At 41.0% G+C, this 24196-nt stretch overlaps 1 protein-coding gene and 1 long non-coding RNA gene across 2 annotated transcripts in view; both read left to right on the forward strand.

Annotated features, from left to right (window-relative positions):
• LOC105010062 (serine/threonine-protein kinase Nek4-like) overlaps positions 1-24196 on the forward strand; it is a 717288-nt gene that overhangs the window by 268164 nt on the left and 424928 nt on the right. The gene's annotated exons all lie outside the window — the stretch shown is intronic.
• On the forward strand, positions 1006-3884 carry LOC117593942. The gene is made up of 3 exons (XR_004575412.1): positions 1006-1102; positions 2616-2690; positions 3692-3884. It is a non-coding gene; the product is annotated as an uncharacterized LOC117593942 (long non-coding RNA).

The following is a 24196-nucleotide window of genomic DNA, read 5'->3' on the forward strand; positions in this document are numbered from 1 at the left end:
GATCTGAAAATATAAATGTAGCCATATCTAGTTTCATTTCACAGGCTCCATGTTATGCCAATTGAGCTACAAATAATTATCTGCATATTTGCATTTGTTCTTTGATAAAAGCTGTTGGAAGTCTCTCAGTGATGTTCATATCTGCAAATATAATGATATGACAAGGTGTCAAAATGTTTCCATAGCTTCAAAGACAACAAATTTAGAGTCCTCCCCATAAGACAACATGGTTTATTTGAATTTCCTGTTGTTTGTTACTTACAGCTAGCAAGCTAGATGGGTCATTCCTACTATGCAGTACCATTTGAAACAAACATAGTTAAATATTTAAATATTAAAGGTTTCTTATGTTATCAAAATAAGGTAACGTTTCACTGTCAGAATAGTTTTTTGTCAAATTCAGGAACTTAAACCATATTGTCTATTCTTCAAATATTTTTAAACAAAACTTTTTTGACTAAAATGTGTTACTTTCAGAACCAGGGCATTTGCACACTATAGTTGAACCATTCAGTCTCGCCAAATTTCACAATCAATGCTGCCTCCGTCCACTCAATGAAGGCAAGGGGAGCTTTCTCCAAGATTCAGGTAAAGTTAATTTAAACTTGAAAATGTCAATACCTTTACACTGTTTTTACCCCACTGAGTTGAACTTTGTGTTCTGACAGTTTGAGCGGCAGGACAATGTTAATTAGCAAAAATGCGACGTAGCAGCCAACAAATATATTTAGGCCTACAGTAAGTTATGTGTGAGCCAGGGTCTGTTTACCAAAAAGTGTGCAGAGAATGTTTTTGTAGTTTGAAGAGGTCTTTAGTCTTTGCCTTCATAGAGGTACATTTATTCTGAACAATGAATTTAGCAGTTTGCATAGTTCAGTTAAATCAACCTAATATAGGTAATGTAGAAAATACCCCAAAGTAACATTACTCAGAATTAACTTTATTCATACCTCCTGTTTTTAATTCAATGTTAATTAATTACGTTTTAAGGTCTTTAGTCTAATCAGTGCCAAGACGTAACACGTAACACCTTGTGGTGGGTTTCCTCTGTGCACACTGGACGTGAACATTTACTCCAGCACAGCGATCTGTCAGACACAAGGTAAGTAGTTGTACACGGTTTATTGTGACCAAATAGATCTGTGTTTTATTCACATGCTTGCTATTGTTGCATTGTGCATGCATTTTGCTATATTTACATGGAAATATTACACTCTCATGTGTACATTGTTACAGTGTTAGCATAGTTTACTAACAAACCTAGCACCAAAATATTTTACACAGATGCGAAAGGAATATTTCCATGTAAATATAACAAAATGCATGCATTCTGCATCACACTTTTTGCGTTGTGTGCCCGGCGCCATTTAGTGCCTTGTTAGGACGCGCGCATTTTGGCAACATAAGTGTCGTTGTGCCCCGAACATAAAATGAAGAATGACTCTGTTATGCAATTATGCTTATGACTGCATTATTTTACCTGTTCTGTGCCCTAGATTATAACCAGTCCTGATATTTTTTCTAACCAGTTAAAATATATTTAAAGCGGGAATACAACTGATAAAATTCACTATTGTATTTGTCATTCTGTTTTCGGCCGACGAATACTTTTTGGCGTGACATATTTATCAGTTCAGTTTTTGATTGACAAATTGTTAATTTGTCTATTTAAATATCCATTTAACCATCGATTCCCTCAAGTTCTTGACCACGTTACTATTTATTATAAAACCTAGTGCTAAATCAAAAATTTCTGAATAGTCAGTGTTTTTTTGCATAAAAAGAAATTGTCTTAACATAAAGTAATATGCGTCATTTTTACAACTGAATCTTTTATAATCCTGGGTGACAATAGCAGCCAAAGGTTGACATTTAAAAATGGACTTCCTGGATCAGTTAATGAGCTTTTTAATGACGTGCAAAGACATTGTGGCTTGGACTCCATTTTTAGGCTTCAGTTTATGGATGCACTGTCTGGAAATTAATTTATGAATCTCACTTCAATGGATGAAGTAGTGGATAGAGCGACCATCAGAGTAGTCTCCATGACAGAAGCCTCAACTCCCCAGGCTGCTGGTAAAATCAGTTTGTTGACAAAGCCTCATCCCTATCTATTGGTAATCTGGTTCTGGGACATTTTGGCCCTGTTCCTCAGTTTTGCTATGATGCAGAGTTGAAAAATAAGCGTGGCAATTTAGCACACAAGGAAAATGGTATGTTGCTTTTTCCAGATCCTAAACTCAACTCAAATATTTTTGAGGGTTTGGTGCAAGAAATGGTCCGGTACAAAGTTTATGCCACTGATAAAGAGTTTAACACAGTAGGAGAGGCCCTCATCTCAAAGCATCCCTGCCTGACTGAGAAAGGCTCCCTCACTGAATATGCTGGATGGAAAGCTATTTTGAAGAATAAACTTGCAATCTACTGCACTCACTTTAGAAAGCTGGTGTGTCACAAGGTGATGATAAACTCTGTCAAGCACAAACCAGGGGGCAAATCAAGGGCTGCTTTTGCCATCAAAAAGCCAAGGCGGTCTGAAGTTAATTATTGCCCACCATATCCTACCGGAGAATCTGATGAGAGCCTTGAGAGTATGAGAGTGGTTCTTCTTTCAGATTTTAAGAACAACAACAACAGAGAGGTGGTGAGGATGAACATGGAAATGGCCAGCACTCTTAGAAGCAAGCCAGGTATGTGATGTTATAAAATTTGCTATGTTTTTTTCATTGCATGTATGTTAGTATTGAAGATGTTAATGTAGCGGAAGCTTTTATCCTGTTGCACACTGCACACGGAGCTGACATGGGGTGGATCCACTTTGGATCGGTTCCCATGTTAATCAATGAGTGTTTGCACACGGCACAGGGAGCTGACATGGGGTGGATCCACTTTGGATCGGTTCCCATGTTAATCAATGAGTGTTTGCACACTGCACACGAGGCGGACGCTGCTTGTGTATGTGAGGCATAGCTAACGATTTTTTTCTGTCGGGAATCAGTTTTTCGTCCTTGCCTCACATTTTTGAAACACTTTTAAAGTGCAATGAAAGAACATCGTAGAAGCAGGAAAAACACGAACTAATCATTTGAAATAACATTTTCCTTGTTTCTAAGCCCCGCCCCTCTACCCCACCATTTCCTGAATCTGACAGTTGTTAACTGTTACTTACTAACCTGAAGTGTTGTCATAATATGTTTCGTGATTCTACATAAAGGTCCTACAAAATCCATAATATTATGTTAATACTGCACGATCAATACAGTGAAACCTATTTCCTGGGCAAATTACATAGTGCTGGGGGCGGGGCTGATTAAACCACCAGAAGTGTCCAAAGCATGGCAGAGAAAAAGACCCAAAAACACTTGTGCATCAGCTCCACATGCAGTGTGCAACAGACTTTATGGAGACAATGCTCATGGTTTGAATTATTTTGACTGAGCCTAAAACAGAATTTCAAAATACTTTTCACAGGAAGATTGGCCTGGTACTGTTGATCCTGGATTTTCAATCACTGTACATAAGAATGCATAATGCCATACCATTATTGTAACATTATATAAAATGAAGGGATTAAATATCAAACAATCAGTTGTGGAATTATACAGATACTGTACCAAACATTCAATTTAACTTCAGCTCACTAATCTTTATGGGAACTTCCGCATTAATGCCTTTCCAATTTCTGTTACAGCTAAATGTCCAATCTGAAAAACTTCTGAAGCTGTTCCAAAATAGAGGGGGTTAGACAGGCAATAAAGAGTTTGGTATCGGGTGGTCAGATGGTCGAAGGTACAGGGAAGGGTAATCCGGAAAACAGGCAAGTTTTGGAAAGCAAGCCAATATTATTCTATAGTGGGTGTTTATTTTGCTGAAAGCAAAGTGATCTGTCTGTCTGTTACATTATGAACCCCCCCACACAATTTAAGATTTGGGGTTGATTTTGGTTGTGTTGTACTTTCTGACTTTAAAATAGTTTTGTGAAAGCAAGCGAATATTATTCTAGAGTGGATGGTTTTATTTTACTGTCATTAAGGAAGATGACACATTGGTTGAATAGTTTTGGCTACAGAGGAGAAACCTCTGTGATTTGCATGTGAATGCATTTCATTGTAAGCAGGAAAATTGACCGTAAAATAAAACCATCCACTAAACAGCTATAGAGTTGTTTGTTTCTAGAAATGTTTTGTTCATGCCTCTGTTAAAACATAGCGGTGTACTGGTAGTTCAAAGATAAGGTAGGATGTGCAAAATGTATTTAAGAAAAATCAGCCTACTGAAGTACTTGTATGGTGTAATGGATAAACAGTCAATGCTGAAGCCTTATAACTGAATACAGTGAGACTTACTTGATCAGGATAGGTTGATACAACAGAACACTGCATGTACATTACCTAAACAAGTAATGCTGGTTCAACATTGGATAATCTAATATACTTAACATTAAATAACTCCCTTGAATTAAAATAGTCATGTTGCTCTAGCATAGGATAATGTAATATACTTAACATTAAATAAATGCCTTAAGTTAACATAAAATGTCATGCTGGTTTAACAAATAATATATAGGTTGATTGGTTATAAGCAAATCATTCTGAGTAAACATAAATTAAATATGTGCAACCGATACATACATATGTATTTTCATGTATATCCAACAAACTTTTGTTTCCAGTGTAGGCTCTATGAATAGGCCCATATACCATAGGTTGTAACATACTATACAAGGGTATTTTGATAAACTTGTCTCATTGGAGGATAATGGACTGTGTAATGATTGGCTATGACCACTGAACGCCTCCTATGTGTCCAGGCATAAAAGACTGTGTTAACTTTATAATTATAGGAGAACCATGGAAGATCAACATCTTGGACTCATGCAAATAAAGATGGTTCTCCCCTGACTACCAGTTGCATTAGATTTTGTTCATGAATCAAAAATTGACAGAATCTAACAACTCTAAAATGTGACCCCTTTGATCATTCATAAAATATACATACATTTGTTATGTTGCTGTACATATTATCAATACAGACACATTTGGTCATTCATAAAGCATACCTAATAAATTAACAAATGAATAATCACTTGAAGCCATACAAAAGAAAATCAACAGATTTTTACACCGCATTTTACAAATACATTGTTAGATGTATTTGTTAGTTACAACCTTATAAGTGACTACTACAATAATGTTAGCAGGTCGGTCAGGACATACCTAGGCTTGGCATTTTCACAAAATCGTGTCTCTATTAGCTGAAATCTGCTCACACCATGATCTAAATAAGCAGGATATAGTTATGTTATTCACCAGATAATACTTGAAAAGTGGAGGTGAGAAACTGTAAGATTAGTGTTATTATATTACACTTAATAAGCGGTGGCTATCTCTGAATAAACTGAGACATCAAGCTACTGTACATAGTTAGCTAATTTTTAGATTTTTGGATTGGGCTAGCTAGCTAATCCTTGCTGCTAATGTTACCCTAGCTATCCACAGTCAGCAGCGTAAACGATTGAATGGCTTGCTAACTAGCTCAACAATATAAAAGGTTAAGCAAGATTACACTGCTTCTGCATTCTTTACTTTAAATGATTTCAGTGACTACAGTGACTACAACTATCTAACCCTGAAATTATTAATTTTGAAAAATTTAATTTTGCTTGCATTGACTTTTCCGTATCTACTGTACACCAGTCTTACATTCACAGTGTAATAGGAATCATCAGTAGAGTTGTTGAGTCACACCAGGATCTCCATAGGATAACATGTCCAGGAGCTGTATAAAATGTATCTTTATCCTTCAGTATCAACCATAGATAACATGTCCAGGAGCTGCATAAAATGTATCTTTATTCTTCAGCATCAACCATAGTTAACATGTCCAGGAGCTGTATAACATGTATCTTTATGCTTCAGTATCAACCATAGATAACATGTCCAGGAGCTGTATAACATGTATCTTTATGCTTCAGTATCAACTATAGATAACATGTCCAGGAGCTGTATAACATGTATCTTTATGCTTCAGTATCAACTATAGATAACATGTCCAGGAGCTGTATAACATGTATCTTTATTCTTCAGTATCAACCACCATCTCAGTTATTTCACATAATATCATGTAATAATTGACATAGACAACATGGTGCACTAACTTCATTTTAAAGTTGGGGTGTTTCCACAGGTCTGTCTATGGCCTCTTAGTAGAAGAGAATGAATGAAACTAAAACACATTCAAAATAGTTGAACTGGTCATTCAGTTATTTGTCTGTGCAGAGACCTACAGTATTTCTGTTTTATTTCCCTTTCTTTAATCAGAGTCTGATGTTGTGTTGTCTGCTGTTGTAGTTCTTGGATCCTCTATATTATTCCTACAAGGAGTGGGGTTGTTGTTAGTTTCTACTGGACATTACTTCTGGACTGAAGATAAATCACCTTTGTCACTCGTTTTTGTCCAGCAGGTGGCGCTAACATCTTACCATATAATTAATAACTCCTACTTTTCTAATTATTTGTCAGATACTGCTGGTGTTTCTGCTGGGTCAGGTGATATGATGGATGTCCAGATTCAACTCAAGAAGTTTGATAAGTAGATGAGTGACTATCAACATGTGAATTAATAAATCAAAGCTGTATAACAGAAACAAATTCTTAAATAAAAGTTTGAAGGTGGAAAGGTAGGCTATAATTGTAGTAGAGCATAAAATGTACATTCAAATAGGTTACATCTTATATCTGCACAGTTTTAGATCACCTGCTGTTTTATTTTGTTGCAAGTGGAACATAAGGACACACTCTCCCCCATATTTATTGATTCTGGAGTGCAGATATTCAATCTCGTTTGAATATGTTTTCATTTTGCTTTCTTCCCATAGTGCATCCTGGTGCCATGGTAAGCGATATGATGCTTTGGACAATGCTTGGTCCTGCCATTCATGTCGATGTTACTTTAGCAATGCACACGCTCCCGGCCATCCACGTGATGTAAAAGAAAACATGATTCATCAGACCAGGCCACCTTCTTCCATTGCTCTGTGGTCCAGTTCTGATGTTCACATGCCCATTGTAGGTGCCTTCGGCAGTGGACAGGGGTCAGCATGGGCCCCCTGACTGGTCTGGGGTTAGGCAGCCCCATACGCAACAAACTGCGATCCACTGTGTGTTCTGACACCTTTCTGTCAGTACCAGCATTAAACTCTTCAGCAATTTGAGCTACAGTAACTCGTCTGTTGGCCAGCCTTTGCTCCCCACGTGTATCAATGAGCCTTGGCCACCCATGATTCTGTCACCGGTTCACCGCTTTTCCTTCCTTGGACCACTTTTGATAGGTGCTGACCACTGCAGACTTCCCACAAGAGCTGCAGATTTGGAGATGTTCTGACCCAGTCATCTGACCATCACAATCCTGTTTTTTAGCCCTTCTGTTATGTTAACATTTTGGTTACACTCACTATGTTAGCGGGTCAAATGGTGTTAAATCACTAGAACCGTCAAATGCCTATGCCAATTAGCGTTTGAGTTTGTAATTAAAATACAACTGCCATTTTGAAAGCTACAGCCTCCTCCTTCTATGACTTTTACTAAATAGGTGTATATTACATTGTTCCGTTGTCAGAATTCTAAACTTACAAACAGAAAACGATTTAGAGACGATCTACCTGTTTTTTTCACCCTGTTTTTATACTAAATCCGCCAACAGCCCACGCCACTTAGCATTGGTACCCAAATGGTACCCAGATGCTAATCACCCCTCACTGAATGCATGATGTCAATGGATGAATGTGTGATACTCCCAGATGAATGAAAACGTAATTAGGCTTTTACTGAAACATAATACAAATTATATAGGCTACTTACCATGTGTTACTGTTTTCCAATAGGAGATTCAGCTTATTGTGTAGGCTAATTCATCAAATTTAAATTGAAAATCTACATTATTTTAGGAGGGAAAGAGAAACTGAATAGCCCACACATCCTATCGTTTCTCTTTGAATTTTCTCTTCTTAATTTTACTGAAGATTAATATTTTACAAGTGTATTAGGCTAAATAATTATTCACAAAACGAAATTCCAACGATATCTCTAATAGCTCCTCTCGGTTTTTCGATAACGTATTCATGTCACCTATAGAAATATTGTATAAGCCAATAATCTAGGAGACTACAGCTATGCAATGGCGTTGAAATCAACTCGACAGCCCCTCTACAACCCACGGGAGAGACCTGCAAAGACACGCCGTTCACAGCCTATTAAATTTGGACCTCGTCTTTTTCTAATAGCTTCTCTCGGTTTTTCAATAACGTTTTCATGTCACCTATAGAAACATCCTATATGCCAGTAATCTATGAGACTAGACTATGCACTGGCATTGAAATGAACCTGATAGCCCCACTGGTTCACCACCTATTCATTTTGGACCTCTTCTTTTTCTATGTATTCTTTTTTTAGTAAGATGAGACCTTCAATACAAACATATTCTTGTATTTTTCAAATTCATTAACCATATAAAACAAAAAAAATCTGCATTTTATTTTTATTAGACTACTCTCTATAATTTGATGACGACCCAGTAGATGAACTGATGCTCTGGCTGGATGGTGATGCTGCTGAGGAGAATGTCCATGCTAATATGGATGATTCGTATGCTAATGATGTCAAACGACGTTCAGCTCTGGTGGTTACAGGGGGTCAAAAAGGCCTGGCTTCTAGTGTCAAATAACCACCCAGTACTCACTATTCATAAATATTATACCATTAACTAGTTTTATTTTATTGTTGAGTCCATTTACACCATATTTACCTTATCATAAACATTAGTTTTTTCCCCCCAAAAACAGTTAGTTACCAGTTAGACAGTTAGACCCCCTCCCAACAATTTCTTCAGCCAGCAGAAAAGCCGGGGGAGGCAGGGCAACAAGTCTAAAGGGCTCCACTCCACTTATATAACCAGAATTACATTCCCTCTAGTGGCTCCACTCCACTCAAATAACCAGAGTTACACTCCCTCTAGGGGGCTCCGCTCCACTCATATAACCGGAGTTACATTCCCTCTAGGGGCTCCGCTCCACTCATATAACCGGAGTTACATTCCCTCTAGGGGGCTCCACTCCCCTCATATAACTGAGTTACAGATTGACCCAAGGCTGTCCTAAGTATGTCTCCTCAATGGCTGAACCCTCGAGACTCAGTGACTCTGAGTTGTGAAGTTAATGAGTCGTCTACAGGCTGGAGGTTCTCCTGGTACAAGACTGTTCCCTACAGAGCTGGGTTACCCTCTCTATTGGACAAGTCCTACTCTGTAGAGCCCCTATCTGGATATGGGATCACTGAAGAGTCTTACACTCTGAGTCCTGCTGGTCCTACAGTCAACCTCAGTTTCTCTGGTCAGGAGGTAACTACAGAAACTATATTGAATCAAATTGAAGCAACACTTATATGTAAATAAAAGTTTAACTTGTCTCTCTTTGTTCAGATCTGCAGTATTCAGTGTCTCTCAGAATAAGTCTCAACAGAACTCAACACTTTACATCAAAGTCTCTCTCACTGACCTGTGATATGAAGGGGAACTCTCCTGGATGGAGACTGATGAGATACACAGAGACAGGAGTGGAGTCAGGGTGTTCCCCTAACTGGGGATCAATAACAGGGTCCACATGTACCATCACCTCCACAGACACAGGGGACAGTGGAGTGTACTGGTGTGAGTCTGGATCAGGACAGTACAGTAATGCTGTCAACATCACAGTGTCTGGTAGGTCCAATGGACAACATTTGTTAGTTTTCACATGTATCTGTGTACGGTTCAAACTATATATTTACAGTGAGGGAAAACATTATATGATCCCCGGCTGATTTGTACTTTTGCCCACTGACAAACAAATGATCAGTCTATAATTTTAATGGTAGGTTTATTTGAACAGTGAGAGACAGAATAACAACAAAAAATCTTGATTTGCATTTTAATGAGTGAAATAAGTATTTGACCCCTCTGCAAAACATGACTTAGTACTTGGTGGTGTTCTTGGGCTCATAGGCAGCATTCCTCCTCCTCCAAACACAGCGAGTTGAGTTGATGCCAAAGAGCTCGATTTTGGTCTCATCTGACCACAACATTTTCACCCAGCTATCTGAATCATTCAGATGTTCATTGGCAAACTTCAGACGGGCCTGTACATGTGCTTTTTTGAGCAGGGGGACCTTGCAGGTGCTGCAGGATTTCAGCCCTTCACAGCGTAGTGTGTTACCAATTGTTTTCTTGGTGACTGTGGTCAACTGATGAAGATTGACAGTTATTTTGTGTTTCTTGCATTTGCAAATAATCTCACCAACTGTTGACACTTTCTCACCAAGCTGCTTGTGGATGGTTTTGTAGGCCATTTCAGCCTTGTGTTGGTCTACAATCTTGTCCCTGACATCCTTGGACAGCTCTTTGGTCTTGGCCATGGTGGAGAGTTTGGAATCTGATAAAATGATTGCTTCTGTGGACAGGTGTCTTTTTATGTTTACCTTTCTATACTCACTAAAGGTGAAGTTTGTTATTGATTTGTATCTTCTTTCCCGAAGGGAGAAATACAACTATATTTTGACAAATTAATATATATGACAAATTAATATGAAACCATTAACACCACAATAATCAATACATCTCTATGTACTGTAGACCATATCTAACTGAAATGTAAACAAAATATTAACCTCATAATAATCCCTGACTAATGAACAAGTTAACCACCAAACCCCTAAAAGAAGTTACAGCTCATGGGGTTCCATATAAGCCCAACATAATGTATGTCTAGTGTTTTGTCATTTGCTGTTTAGCAAACACTAGTTGATGTTGTTTTTATTCTTTTTGCCTGTATTTGTCCAGGCGTTCACAAAATCGTTCATAATGGTCGTTACTGGTATCTTTGCAATCTTGTCTTTCAAAGTGTTTGTTGCCAATGTCTTTGTAACTTATCGTAAAGAGTGGTTGTTACTGGTGTCTTTGTAACTTGTCGTTAACAGGGGTCATTGCAGGTGTCTTTGTAACATGTTGTTCATAGTGGTTGTTGTAACTTGTAGTTCATAGTGGTCATTGTAACTTTCAACTTGACGTTCATAGTGGTCATTGCTGGTGTTTCGATCACATGAATATTTGCAGTGCTGTATTGACACTTAAGAAATATACTTCATGAAGGAGCACGACAATCGAGGAAGAGTTGGCGCGAAGACTAATGATAGCTTGACACATTCAGCCAAGCTAACATTAGTCTGTTATTTAACACATTCAGCATTGATAATTAATGTTTAATTTCTTAATACAACTAACATGCATAGAAAGCCTGTACAGAAGCTTTTCAGGCTAATTCAATCGTTTCGGCCATTTTGAAATTTGTTATCCAGACTGACATTATTTTTCTGAATTGTTACAGGTCACAGTACCTCACCCTACATATAGTGGCTCCTATTAGCCGATCCACTGACACTCAATGTTTAGACCTGAATTAAACTCTTCATTCTATGGTTGGACTGGCAGTATCTGGAATAGTTAGACAATTAAACTTTTAATCACTCCATCAAATATTAAAAATACTGCATTTCAACAGTGAAAAAAACTAAATTCTTTATGTATGAACTGTGAATTCAGCTTTGCCCAGATTCTGTAGGTTTCATCCTACCATGTTGTATGGCCAAGTGAACACTTCCAAAACACTTTCCTGTTTAATCTTGCTGAAAAACTGATGTTTCTTGTCTCAAACTGTATTGTGTTTTCTGGATCTTGTCATTTTTGTAGTGCGGAAACCAGCATTAGCTGATGGTTAAAAGACAGCTAATAGATATTCTTATCAACAAAAATAATTAACAAGAAGCTTAAAATGAACACTAATTCCTCTTTTGTTCATTTAGTCCATGAACGTTTCAGTGTCTTCAAAATTATTAAACAAAAACATGAATGGGGAGAGAGCTTTTTGTTCTTCTAGAGTTGAGGCCTCTCTGAGCGTCTGCACAGCACCTTCTATTTCCTCATCTTTCAGGGGTCAGGACTTGTACCCAGTCTCAGAAAAGGCCTGTGTTGGCATTTAGCCAGGCATCAGCATCCCCCAGGTCAACAACGCATATTAGACTCAAATATATCACAACAATGATACAGAAGTAGAGGTGTACAAAGTAAAAGTACCCAACTGGGTTGGCTGGGTTTACCACTTTAGGGAAGTATCTAAGTAACCAAGTGAGTTCAAAACTAACCAGTGATCAATTAAATAAAAAGGAAGAGTGTAAATAATCAATTAAGGTCACTGGTTAGTTATGAACTCTGTTTAGGTAATTTAGCTCATCCTAATGAATTTCCCAAAACTGGTGAACACAGCAGAGTACATTTCTACTTTTCATACCACTGCATAGATGATGGCCATGACAAAAGTATTTTGTTTGCATCTCTAAATAATGACAACAAAGTGTATATGAAGCTACAAAATAAATGGATCTTGCCTGCTTGCAAATAGTGACAGGTGGATCAGTGTCATCATGCAACATTAGCTAGTTATAACGTACCCTATAGCTGGTTAACAAGTAGCCTACCTCGTCGTGTAGCTAGCTAACTTTAAACATAGTGTGAATTAAAAACATCTGAACATGTGAAGTAAGGGGAATCAAGGGAAACATGTCGGGGAACTGTACTATTATATACTATGTTTTAGTATCAAGAATTATGTGTTGTAAATTCTGAGTGTAATTTGAGCTTCAGCTGAAACGATATAGCAAGTAGTGGAAAATAACAAGACAGGCTGTGGTTAAGCTTAAGACGCAGTTAGTATTATATTGTTGAATATGTATGAAGGCTAGGATGCAGAGTTTAGATGCAGAGGAAGTCGTCCTAACCATACATAGCTGTATGTTCTGAGCAGAACCTGTTTGGACTGGTCAAAAAGAGGAACTAAGAGTGTAGCTTGAGCCAAACATAGAGTGTAAAACAGGTATAAAAATTGCTTGCTGAACAACAATGTTCAGACTCTGCTGCCACAGAGTGCCACAGTGTCTCCAGGTACATGTATCTGATTGTAAGAGGTAAATAAAGGTAAATTGTTTGTATTAATGGTCTTTGTCTCCTTTTTGTCTGTTCTCATCAACCAACTCGGGGAAGTGTAGGTCATGCATCAACAGTAGCTATAAGTGTTGTTGTGCTTTCTGTGTTCCGTAACTAGCAAGCTATTCGAATCTCAGATTCAAAGAATTTAGTAGATAAGTGATCTTAGTGAACAAATTAATTATCCCCTAGCTAGAGGTTTAATATGGAAGCACTTACCAAAATAGTAAGGAGCCCCCATATTAAGTAATGCGGCCGACAAAAATACCCTCCTCGTCAGGTTGGATTTTCTCTCAACCTGACATTTTGTTTTTCTCAGTCGAGTGCAGCATTGTATCTTTGCAATCGATATTCCATTGCTGAAATTTTTGAAGTCTTTTTCATTATGTTTTGAGGTAAACCAATTCTTACCAGTAATATTTATTCTGGTGGGGCATGCTTGCAGAAAGAAAGGTTAGTATTGTATGCCTTTTATTACTTTGAGCAATAATTGCTCAAAGCACTTCTGTTAAAATATAAAATCTGTCACCATCTGGCACCGCCCCTTATACACAGTCAATCAGGAGCCGCCACCGAAAACCACCACCATGAGTCTGACCGACACTGTGACCCCAAACACATCCTCCAATCACTGAGTTACTTTCAAGCTGACAGAGGTGTTTTTTGTTTTACACAGAAACTGTATATAGTGTTCCATCCTTTACAACTGTATTCTATTTTCTCTTCTCTGTATGCAGTGGTGTTCTGTTGAGTGAACACCCCATAAAAGTAAAATCTTGGCAAAAAAGTATCATCTGTAGAATTTTAGGTGTATTGCATATATTTTATACAATGAACTCCCTAAATATTTGGACAGTGACAAATGTTTGTTTTTTGCACTGTATTACAGCTCATTGAAATTACTTTGACATTAAACACCACCCACTGGTAGGTCACCACCCACCTGTAACAGTAAAATCTCCCTTTTGGTTGATGTTAAAAACTGACACCAGCATACATGCTTGGCAGAGCATCACCAGGGAAGATAACCAGCGTCCGGTGGTTGAATTAATCTACACAGATTCTCCAGTCTGTATTAATGAGGAGCTTGGAAGGAAGAAATAAGATGGACACATGCATATACATGAACACACACCCTGTACACACACACACATATGCACACAAACACAGTACAAGAACAATGTATTCACTGATGTAGATCCATAAACAAATGAACACAATGACAGAGCTTGGCAATAGCTACCGTAACTGAACTTATACCAAATCTATCTCTGACTAACAAACCACCAACTTCCTAAGAGTACCTGACTGGTTTTGACAGACACCTCCTTTTAAGTAGTGTGGTTGAATGTGTGAAGTGTGGGGTGGCTGAATATGTTAATTGTATTTTCTGGGATGTTGAACAACTAAGGTTGGTTGGCTTGGCTCCCAACAGCTTTTCAGCAAAGTTTTCACTGGTATCTATTGTCAACATTTCTTCTAATAATGAGGAAGGAACCAGTCTGAGATCATGCAGCCAATCATGAGGAGTTGGTCTAGAAATAAACTCTTCACCTGCTACATGATGCTTTCTGTCATGCCTGTCATGTCTCTACTATCTACTTACCCTTTAGTCTGTGTGACAGTGAAAAAGTGTGACTGTCCCAGTCGAGGAGGCAGGACACAGGCAGAGTTGAAGGGAAACATCCATTTAATGTTCTTCTATGCAGAACTGAACAGAAACCACCAAAAGGTGAAGCAGACCACAAACTGAGTGCACACACTAACACAAACAATAAAACAAAGTGAAGAACTCAAAGGGCAACTTAAACAGGGTCCCCTGTTAGAGGCAAGGCGGAACAGCTGCATCTAATCAAAAATGGAATGCAGAGATGCTAAGAGGCACCTCTGTGGTCGGGCCCTGACTGTGGCCCTCAGAACGTACAGGGTTTTGTTCTGTTGTGGAACACTTTTGACCAAAAAGAGATTAGCATGAAAAAAAAAAGTACTTTAAAACCTTTTCACGTGTGAGTTTCAAATATTCCTTACCGACCCCCCAGCGTGAGTTTTTTTGCACGTGACTTCAGTACTCTCCAGCATTAGAACTCACGCCAGCATTTGAACAGTAACCTTGCTAGGTAAGGAACACTACATGCATTGCATTGCAAGCTTCTCTCGTTTACTCGAATTCTAAGAGCTGCAAAAGTTGGTTGATTTATAACTGTAGCTAGCTAGAAAACGTCAGCTAACCGCTAGCAAACGTCAGCTACCCGCTAACTAACAAATCGTGACCAGTAATTCAGTGCAGTGAGAATGAATAAACTATATAAAATGCATACAACGGGTAACGTAACTTTTAGAAAGTTTTTGCAATGGTTTTGATCGGTAGAAGTCGCTAATATAATTCGTTTTTGTGTATTAGTGTAAGATGCGTAAGATTTTGAGTTCCGTGACGTCGCCCGGTATGGCCCAGCCGGGGCCCCACCCTGGAGCCAGGCCCGGGGTTGGGGCTCGTATGCGAGCGCCTGGTGGCCGGGCCTTTCCCCATGGGGCCCGGCCGGGCTCAGCCCAAATGGGCGACGTGGGGCCGCCTTCCCGTGGGCTCACCACCCACAGGAGGGACCATAAGGGGCCGGTGCGAAGAGGATTGGGCGGCAGTCGAAGGCAGGGGCCTAGACAACCCGATCTCTGGACACGGAAACTGGCTCTAGGGACGTGGAATGTCACCTCGCTGGCGGGGAAGGAGCCTGAGATCGTGCGTGAGGTTGAGAGGTTCCGATTAGAGGTAGTCGGGATCACCTCTACGCACGGCTTGGGCTCTGGAACCACACTCCTTGAGAGAGGATGGACTCTTCACCACTCTGGAGTTGGCCATGGTGAAAGACTATCGTTCTACTGGGGGACTTCAAAGCCCACGTGGGCAACGACAGTGACACCTGGAGGGGCGTGATTGGGAGGAACGGCCCCCCTGATCTGAACCCGAGTGGTGTTCAGTTATTGGACTTCTGTGCTAGTCACAGTTTGTCCATAACGAACACCATGTTCATGCATAAGGGTGTCCATCAGTGCACGTGGCACCAGGACACCCTAGGCCGCAGGTCGATGATCGACTTTGTTGTCGTCTCATCTGACCTGCGACCGTATGTCTTGGACACTCGGGTGAAGAGAGGGGCGGAGCTGTCAACTGATCACCACCTGGTGGTGAGTTGGATCCGATGGCGGGGGAGGAAGCTGGACAAACTCGGCAGGCCCAAGCGTACTGTAAGGGTCTGCTGGGAACGTCTGGCCGAGTCTCCTGTCAGAGAGATCTTTAACTCCCACCTCCGGCAGAGCTTCGACTGGATCCCGAGGGAGGCTGGAGATATTGAGTCCGAGTGGACCATGTTCTCCACCGCCATTGTCGAAGCGGCCGCTCGGAGCTGTGGCCGTAAGGTCTCCGGTGCCTGTCGAGGCGGCAATCCCCGAACCCGGTGGTGGACACCGGAAGTAAGGGATGCCGTCAAGCTGAAGAAGGAGTCCTATCAGGCCTGGTTGGCTTGTGGGACTCCTGACGCAGCTGACGGGTACCGACAGGCCAAGCGGGCTGCAGCCCGGGTGGTTGTGGAGGCAAAAACTCGGGCCTGGGAGGAGTTCAGTGAGTCCATGGAGATGGACTATCGGCTGGCCTCGAAGAGATTCTGGCAAATGATGAGATCCGCCCTGAGTACCTCAAGTCTCTGGATGTTGTGGGGCTGTCTTGGTTGACACGCCTGTGCAACATCGCGTGGCGGTCGGGGACAGTGCCTCTGGGATGGCAGACCGGGGTGGTGGTCCCTCTTTTTAAGAAGGGGGACCGGAGGGTGTGTTCCAACTATAGGGGGATCACACTTCTCAGCCTCCCCGGGAAAGTCTATGCCAGGGTTCTGGAGAGGAGAATACAGCCGATAGTAGAACCTCGGATTCAGGAGGAACAGTGTGGTTTTCGTCCGGGCCGTGGAACACTGGACCAGCTCTATACCCTCTACGGGGTGTTGGAGGGTTCATGGGAGTTTGCCCAACCAATCCACATGTGTTTTGTGGATTTGGAGAAGGCATTCGACTGTGTCCCTCGCGGCATCTTGCGGAGAGTGCTTCGGGAATATGGGGTCCTGGGTCCTTTGCTAAGGGCTGTCAGGTCCCTGTACAACCGAAGCAGGAGCTTGGTCCGCATTGTCGGCAGACTTGTTCCCAGTGCATGTTGGACTCCGGCAGGGCTGCCCTTTGTCGCCGATTCTGTTCGTAATTTTTATGGACAGAATTTCTAGGCGCAGCCAGGGGCCGGAGGGTGTCAGGTTTGGGGACCACACAATTTCGTCTCTGCTCTTTGCAGATTATGTTGTCATGTTGGCCCCTTCTAACCAGGACCTTCAGCATGCACTGGGACGGTTTGCAGCCGAGTGTGAAGCGGTGGGGATGAAAATCAGTACCTCCAAATCCGAGGCCATGGTCCTCAGTCGGAAAAGGGTGGCTTGCCCACTTCAGGTTGGTGGAGAGTGCCTGCCTCAAGTGGAGGAGTTTAAGTATCTAGGGGTCTTGTTCACGAGTGAGGGAAGGATGGAATGGGAGATTGACAGACAGATCGGTGCAGCTTCTGCAGTAATGCGGTCGATGTATCGATCTGTCGTGGTGAAGAAAGATTTACCAGTCAATCTACGTTCCTACTCTCACCTATGGTCATGAGCTTTGGGTCATGACCGAAAGGACAAGATCCCGGATACAGGCGGCCGAAATGAGCTTTCTCCGCAGGGTGGCTGGGCGATTCCTTAGAGATAGGGTGAGAAGCTCGGTCACCCGGGAGGAGCTCAGAGTAGAGCCGCTGCTCCTCCACATCGAGAGAGGTCAGCTGAGGTGGCTTGGCCATCTGTTTCGGATGCCTCCGGAACGCCTTCCTGGGAAGGCGTTCCAGTCCCGTCCCACCGGGAGGAGACCCCGGGGAAGACCTAGGACACGCTGGAGGGACTATGTCTCCCGGCTGGCCTGGGAACGCCTCGGTGTCCCCCCGGAAGAGCTGGAGGAAGTGTCTGGGGAGAGGGAAGTCTGGGCATCCCTGCTTAGCCTCTGCCCCCGCGACCCGGCCCCGGATAAGCGGAAGAAGATGATGATGATGATGAGGTGAAAATTTATTTAATGTTTTCATGTTAAGTTAAAGTTCATAAGGTCATGTTGTGTGCTGCCCTCTACTGGTCAGAGTTAGTAATTCAGGGAAGCACTTTCTTCAGTAGAACTCTGACAGGAAAGAAAGTCAGTGCTGGATTAATGTTGCTGAATTTATTTCTGATACGCTTCTGCCTTGGAGACTATGTGCCTGTAAGTAATATGTGAAAATTTTTAATCACTTGCATTGGTAAGGAATGTCATGTTAGAAACGTTTTTTTTTGGCAAAACATGTGCTCTGTTAGCTAGCAGTACAGCTTTAGCTAACTCTGCTTTAATTGTTTGTGACAATGTGACTTGTAGGTGAACTGTGTTTTCATACAGTACATTGCTTGTTTTACACTTTGAGAGGAATTATGTAGTAACAGTTGCATATGTTCATGTTTTGTGTACTGATTTATATTCGTATTATGTAATGTTTCAGTTTTACAAAACAAAACAACAAGAGGAAATAGCTTCAGTAAAATACAAGAAAAGTCAAGCCTTGTATGTTTATTGGAAGACTTTTGAATGTTCACTGGCTGTCTAGCTTTGTACAAGAGATCGCATTGTAAGGGCAGCACAGTCAGAGAAGGACATCTCCTCACACTCCCCTTCACCCGATTCCCCAACTTCCTCTTCTCCCTGACCCAACACTGTACTGACCTGCACCCTTTTCTTACCCAGGCCCTGCTCCCCAATGTCAGGTGAAATACCCAAGGACGCCAACACCTCCTCCACCACACCTTTCTTCACACCCTTTTTCCTCCTTGGTGTGATCAGCTCCACAACACCACCAACTGGCTTGTGAAGGCCCCCCTCACTCACACCCTCCACTAACACAGCATCCACCACCACACCGCTACCTTCATTCCCAACAATCCTCACTGGAGAACCTCCCACCACAATCTTCTCCACTGCAACAGCACTATCCACCGATACCACAACCTCTGTACCATCAACAACACCAACTAACACCGTGGGCTGCACACCATCACTCAACCCAGCCACACTCTCCCGGGCACCACGACCCCTCCCGGTCTGCTGTCCCAAACCGGAACTACAACCAGCCACAACAGGGAGATCCCCCTCCCTACATACCTGTTGGACACTCCGCCCGGCAGCCACGGGCGGCTGCTCTCCCTGTCCTTGAGTCCTGTGCGGACACGCAAACTTTTTATGTCCCAGATCACCACATTCAAAACAACGCAGACTGTCCGTACTAGCAAAACCTGCGTACACGCCATCCCCGTGATGGATTTTAAAAGAGACATTGAGCTGCTGATCCGCATTATTAAGAAACATAAACACCTGCCTACGAAACGAGACAAAATGCTACACTGATTCGGCCCGAAACCCCGCCGACAGGACGCGAAAACCGCTAGCTACTTTACCAAACCAAACCAGCTCCTTTTCGGATCTGCTTATCCGTAATGAACGGCGGCAAATTCGCCACAACAACCCTAGTCAAAGGTGTAGAAAGAGGCGAAACAAACAACAATTCATTTCTAACAAAAAGCCCACTAGCAATCAGCGTACCTACCAAGGCAGCTTTCTTCATAAACACAACAACTTCTTTGTTCATTCTAGATGCCGAGTGAATATGTTCAGCACCTACCTGTTCGCCAACGGCCAGCAACACCTCCTCAACTCTAACCCCATCCACCGTTACACACCTGAAACCGTGCCTACCCAGATAGCAATGAGTCGGCGGACCGGAGGCGGTCCTCCAGAGACAGTAGAAGCGTCAGAATGTCTAAATCGCAAACACGTTTGCTGGCTCACCGCCGGCGGCAGCCGCCTTCCTACCGCCTGTGTTTTGCGGCTGGCCCGTGGGCCAACCGCCGTTATACAGAAGGCGGACCTTCCACGGTTTTCGAGTGATCTGCCGCTTTTATATATACATATTTAATATATATAGCATGCAGTTTATCGAGAATAATGATTGATCAAACCAGACAAATTTCCATTTGGTGTTTTAATTCCACATTTCAAAGTACAGTAACTGTCATTCAAACAAGATGTGTCAGATCACTGAAATAAATAACAGGCAGAAAAAAATATACATATAAATACACACTACAGAACATGCAGGTTTCCAATCACATTTTGGTAAAAAACAGCCATACAAGCAAATTATAACACAAACACAATAATTGTTAATAATATAGAGGTCAGCTCTGGGATGAAAATAATTACCAGTAAACATAAGTAATGAGGATATTTGGTACCAAAGAATGTGCAGGATACCAAATAAATCAAGGTATAACATCAAATTTTCAAGCCATTTCTAACAATAGGAAAAGTGGTAATAATTTAGAGTAAAGCTCTAGAGTAGAATCAACCGTTATAATGGCATTGCTGACCTGGAGCACAAGATTTACACCGTGCTGCAATAAGATCTGTGTCTCTTGTATCTGTGATAATCAAAACTTGACATATATATTTATATAAAAATACAGAGGTAAAAACAGTAGTAGAACAGACCATTATAACTGCAATGCTGACCTGTGGCACAAGGATTTACAAGCTATATTTAACAATAGAATAACAGTTAAGCACTGTGATGGAATGAAAAAAACTGATGTTAAAAACAGAGTACGTAGAATATTTGATACCAGGTAATGTGCAATATCAAGTATCAGAGGTAGTAAATAGTATTTCCAAGCTATTATTAATAGAATAACAGTTAAGCACACTGATGAAATGAAAGTAGAATTTTGGTACTAGTTAATGTGCAATATCAAGTAACAGGTATGAAATAGGATTTACAAACTATAATAGAATCGTTAAGACGGAATGAAATAAGCCAATACTAAAGTTAAAATACAAAAAAATAAAAACAGGGTGGATTTGGTGAGTGTAGTCTGGCACTTCTGGCTTCTTGATGTTACTGACTGCAGGATAAAGAAAGTGTTCCAGTTCAGTGATGCTGGGGTGTCAGTAGTCAGCCTAGGTTTAAGGGGTCGGCTGTGGGTCCTTCTCAGCTGTGCGGCTTTTTCTGCCTTCACGGTCAGATGCTCCTTTCAGATAACGCACCTACAGGGGTTCCCAGAATAAAATAATAAAGTAGTCAGTCCTGTTCTCTCAAATACTAAACTATGACATTTATATCTAGGTCTACTACATGTACAGGTATTAAACTAACAACCACAGGTGTTGTTTGCAAGTTGTACCTGATTGCCCAGTGAGAGCAAACGTCTTCAACATTGTCCCTACTTGCTTCACCTGCTCTTGAAGTGAGCCGCTGTCAACCCGAAGCTACAAAATCAAAGGCATATGGTAATTCTGAACCTACATTACACACAAAAAAGTAAAATTTAAGAAAAAGTGCACGTTCTCACCTGCTTGTGCAATGCATTCCCTCAGGGCTTGGTTCTCGTCCCTCAGAGCTTGGTTTTCATTCTGGAGTCACTGGAAATCTACATAAAATACAAAAACAACTACTACAAGCAATATTTTCAATACTGTTAAAACACTGGACAATAAGACATAGGCCTAGAATATACCTTCATAGCTGAAAACTTTGTTATGTACACGAGATGCCACGGGCGTCCAAGGGCCAATAACAAAGCAATGACTTTCTCCTATTGATAATCATTGAAGTAAAAATATGTTTGAAGTAATTGCATACATTTAATGAATTGGACTTAAATGTAAAACTTAGTTTAGCGCAACGTATTACATACCTCCAGCGTTTTCACCCATATGCTGCCAGGGTAAATTTGCTGCTGGTGGTGTAAAGCTTAGTACTTGACGAGCTGGGGGAACAAACATAACAGCTTTAATTTCACTGCAGAGATTGCATATTCAGTAATGAAACAATAATTGAACTGTGCAAAGCTAATGATATGTACAACACACCTCGACACCTTTTATCCAGAAAGTCAAGTGCCCTAAAGAAAAACAGATTATGGATAAAAGGATTCCTAATCTTAAATAGAAGCAATAGTTTCCAAGACAAAAAACGTCACAAATAACATCACTTACTTGTACTCAAACTCTTGGCTCTGTGAAGTGGAGTCTGGATTACTGGGGAGAAACCTGGTTCTGAGAAAGAGGGAACAGAAATTTGAAAATCTAACAAAGTGTATAGTTTAGTTACAGGATCTCAAATTAAGCATCACAGCAATACATTTTACATACCAGCTCTGAAGTCTACAGATGGCTCAACATTTTCCTGGTTTTCTGGAATCGATACAACTTCTGTAGCATGTAGTGATTCAAGTGAATGTCCTGTTTGTCCCTCAAATCTTTTTAATATTATTTTCCTTTTGGCCCAGTAACTAAACATTGTGACTAACAATGCATTGACCTTTAAAACCAAAACGATTGACCAACAGTAGGTTTCTTGGGTGAAGATAACCGGTTATGCTCTGGCCAAGGTATCTGCAAGAAAACATTAAATCCAGTACAGTAGCAACACAGCACAAAACTTGCTAGCCACAGTGTGTACTGTAACAAAGGCAAAACAGCATGTGCTAGCTAACACTTACTAGCCACTCTAGCTACTGGACTAGCAGCATACCTGTTCAGGCAAACAAAAACATATACACATCGTTATTTTTGTAAGAAAACACTAAAAGTTAAACTTAGTCTTTATAGATGTAAAGCTTTTGCTACCTATTATAGCTCATTAAAATTCTACATGTACTAACAACATTGCGTAAACAAGGCAATAACAATTGCGTAGCTAGTTAGGCAAGAACAAAGATGACTACACATTTTCAATATATAAACTAAAAACAATGTAAACATGAGAGAGAGAGAGAGAGAGAGAGAGAGTTCTTGCTTGCATGGGGTCTTTTGATCATGTTTCTTGGTTCTGGTTAAAAGCCTGGCAGCTGAGTTCTGTAAAGTCTGGAGTTGATCAATAGATTTTGGGGTTAAACAAGTAAAAAGGCTGTTGGAGTAATCCAGTTGTGATTAAATAAAAGCATGTAAAATGGTTTCAGTGTCATTCAAACTTAATACTGATCATATTTTTGATATAATTGTAAGATGGTAAAAACATGATTGCACAAGTTTTGTGGTGTGCTGATTAAAACTTAAATAACTGTCAAAACAGATGCCAAGATTTTTGGCAAAAGAATTGATAAGATCCACTAGGAACCAGCAGATGGCAGTATTTGCTTTGCCATTTTCTGGGACCCAATGACCAGGATCACTGTTTTGTCTGGTTCAGCTAGAGAAAATGATTTGACATGACAAAGGCAGTCTGTAAGTTAATTCAGCATTCCAGGGTCTGTGCATCTGACAGGGAGGTGCATCTGACAGGGAGGTGCATCTGAGATGGAGGTGCATCTGAGATGGAGGTGCATCTGACAGGGAGGTGCATCTGACAGGGAGGTGCATCTGACAGGGAGGTACATCTGACAGGGAGGTGCATCTGACAGGGAGGTGCATCTGACAGGGAGGTACATCTGTGTGTCATCAGCATAAACATGAAAAGAGACACCATGTTTCTGAATAACATGTCCAAGTGGAAGCAGGTCCCAAGACTGACCCCTGAGTCACACTATATATAACAGAACAAAATGAATAGACATAGTTATTCACAGAGACACAGAACCTCCTGTTAGACAGGTACAATGAAAACCATTCTAAGGCTGTACCAGTAATCTCCACCCAGTGTCTCAGTCTGTCTAACAGGAGCTAAGTGCTAAGGTTCAGGAGTACTAGGACTGAGCACATGCCATCATCAGCAGATATCAAGAGGTCATTGGTGACTCTTAGCAGGGCAGTCTCTGTGCTGTGGTACTTCTGGAAACTAGATAGAAATTTCTCAAATACGTTGTTATTTTCTAATACAGAGAGCAGTTGGTGGGACACCATTTTTTTATTCCTAAAATCTTTGATATAAAAGGCAGTTTGGAAATTGGTCTGTCATTTTGAGGGAGGGTGGGATCCAGACCAGGCTGTTTTAAAAGTGGGTTGACACAAGCAGTTTCCACACAACCCTTACAGATTCCATTACTTTTAGTAAAAACTTGTCTGTATT

Source organism: Esox lucius, chromosome 24 (assembly GCF_011004845.1).
Source record: "Esox lucius isolate fEsoLuc1 chromosome 24, fEsoLuc1.pri, whole genome shotgun sequence".
In the NCBI taxonomy this organism is placed as follows: domain Eukaryota; kingdom Metazoa; phylum Chordata; class Actinopteri; order Esociformes; family Esocidae; genus Esox; species Esox lucius.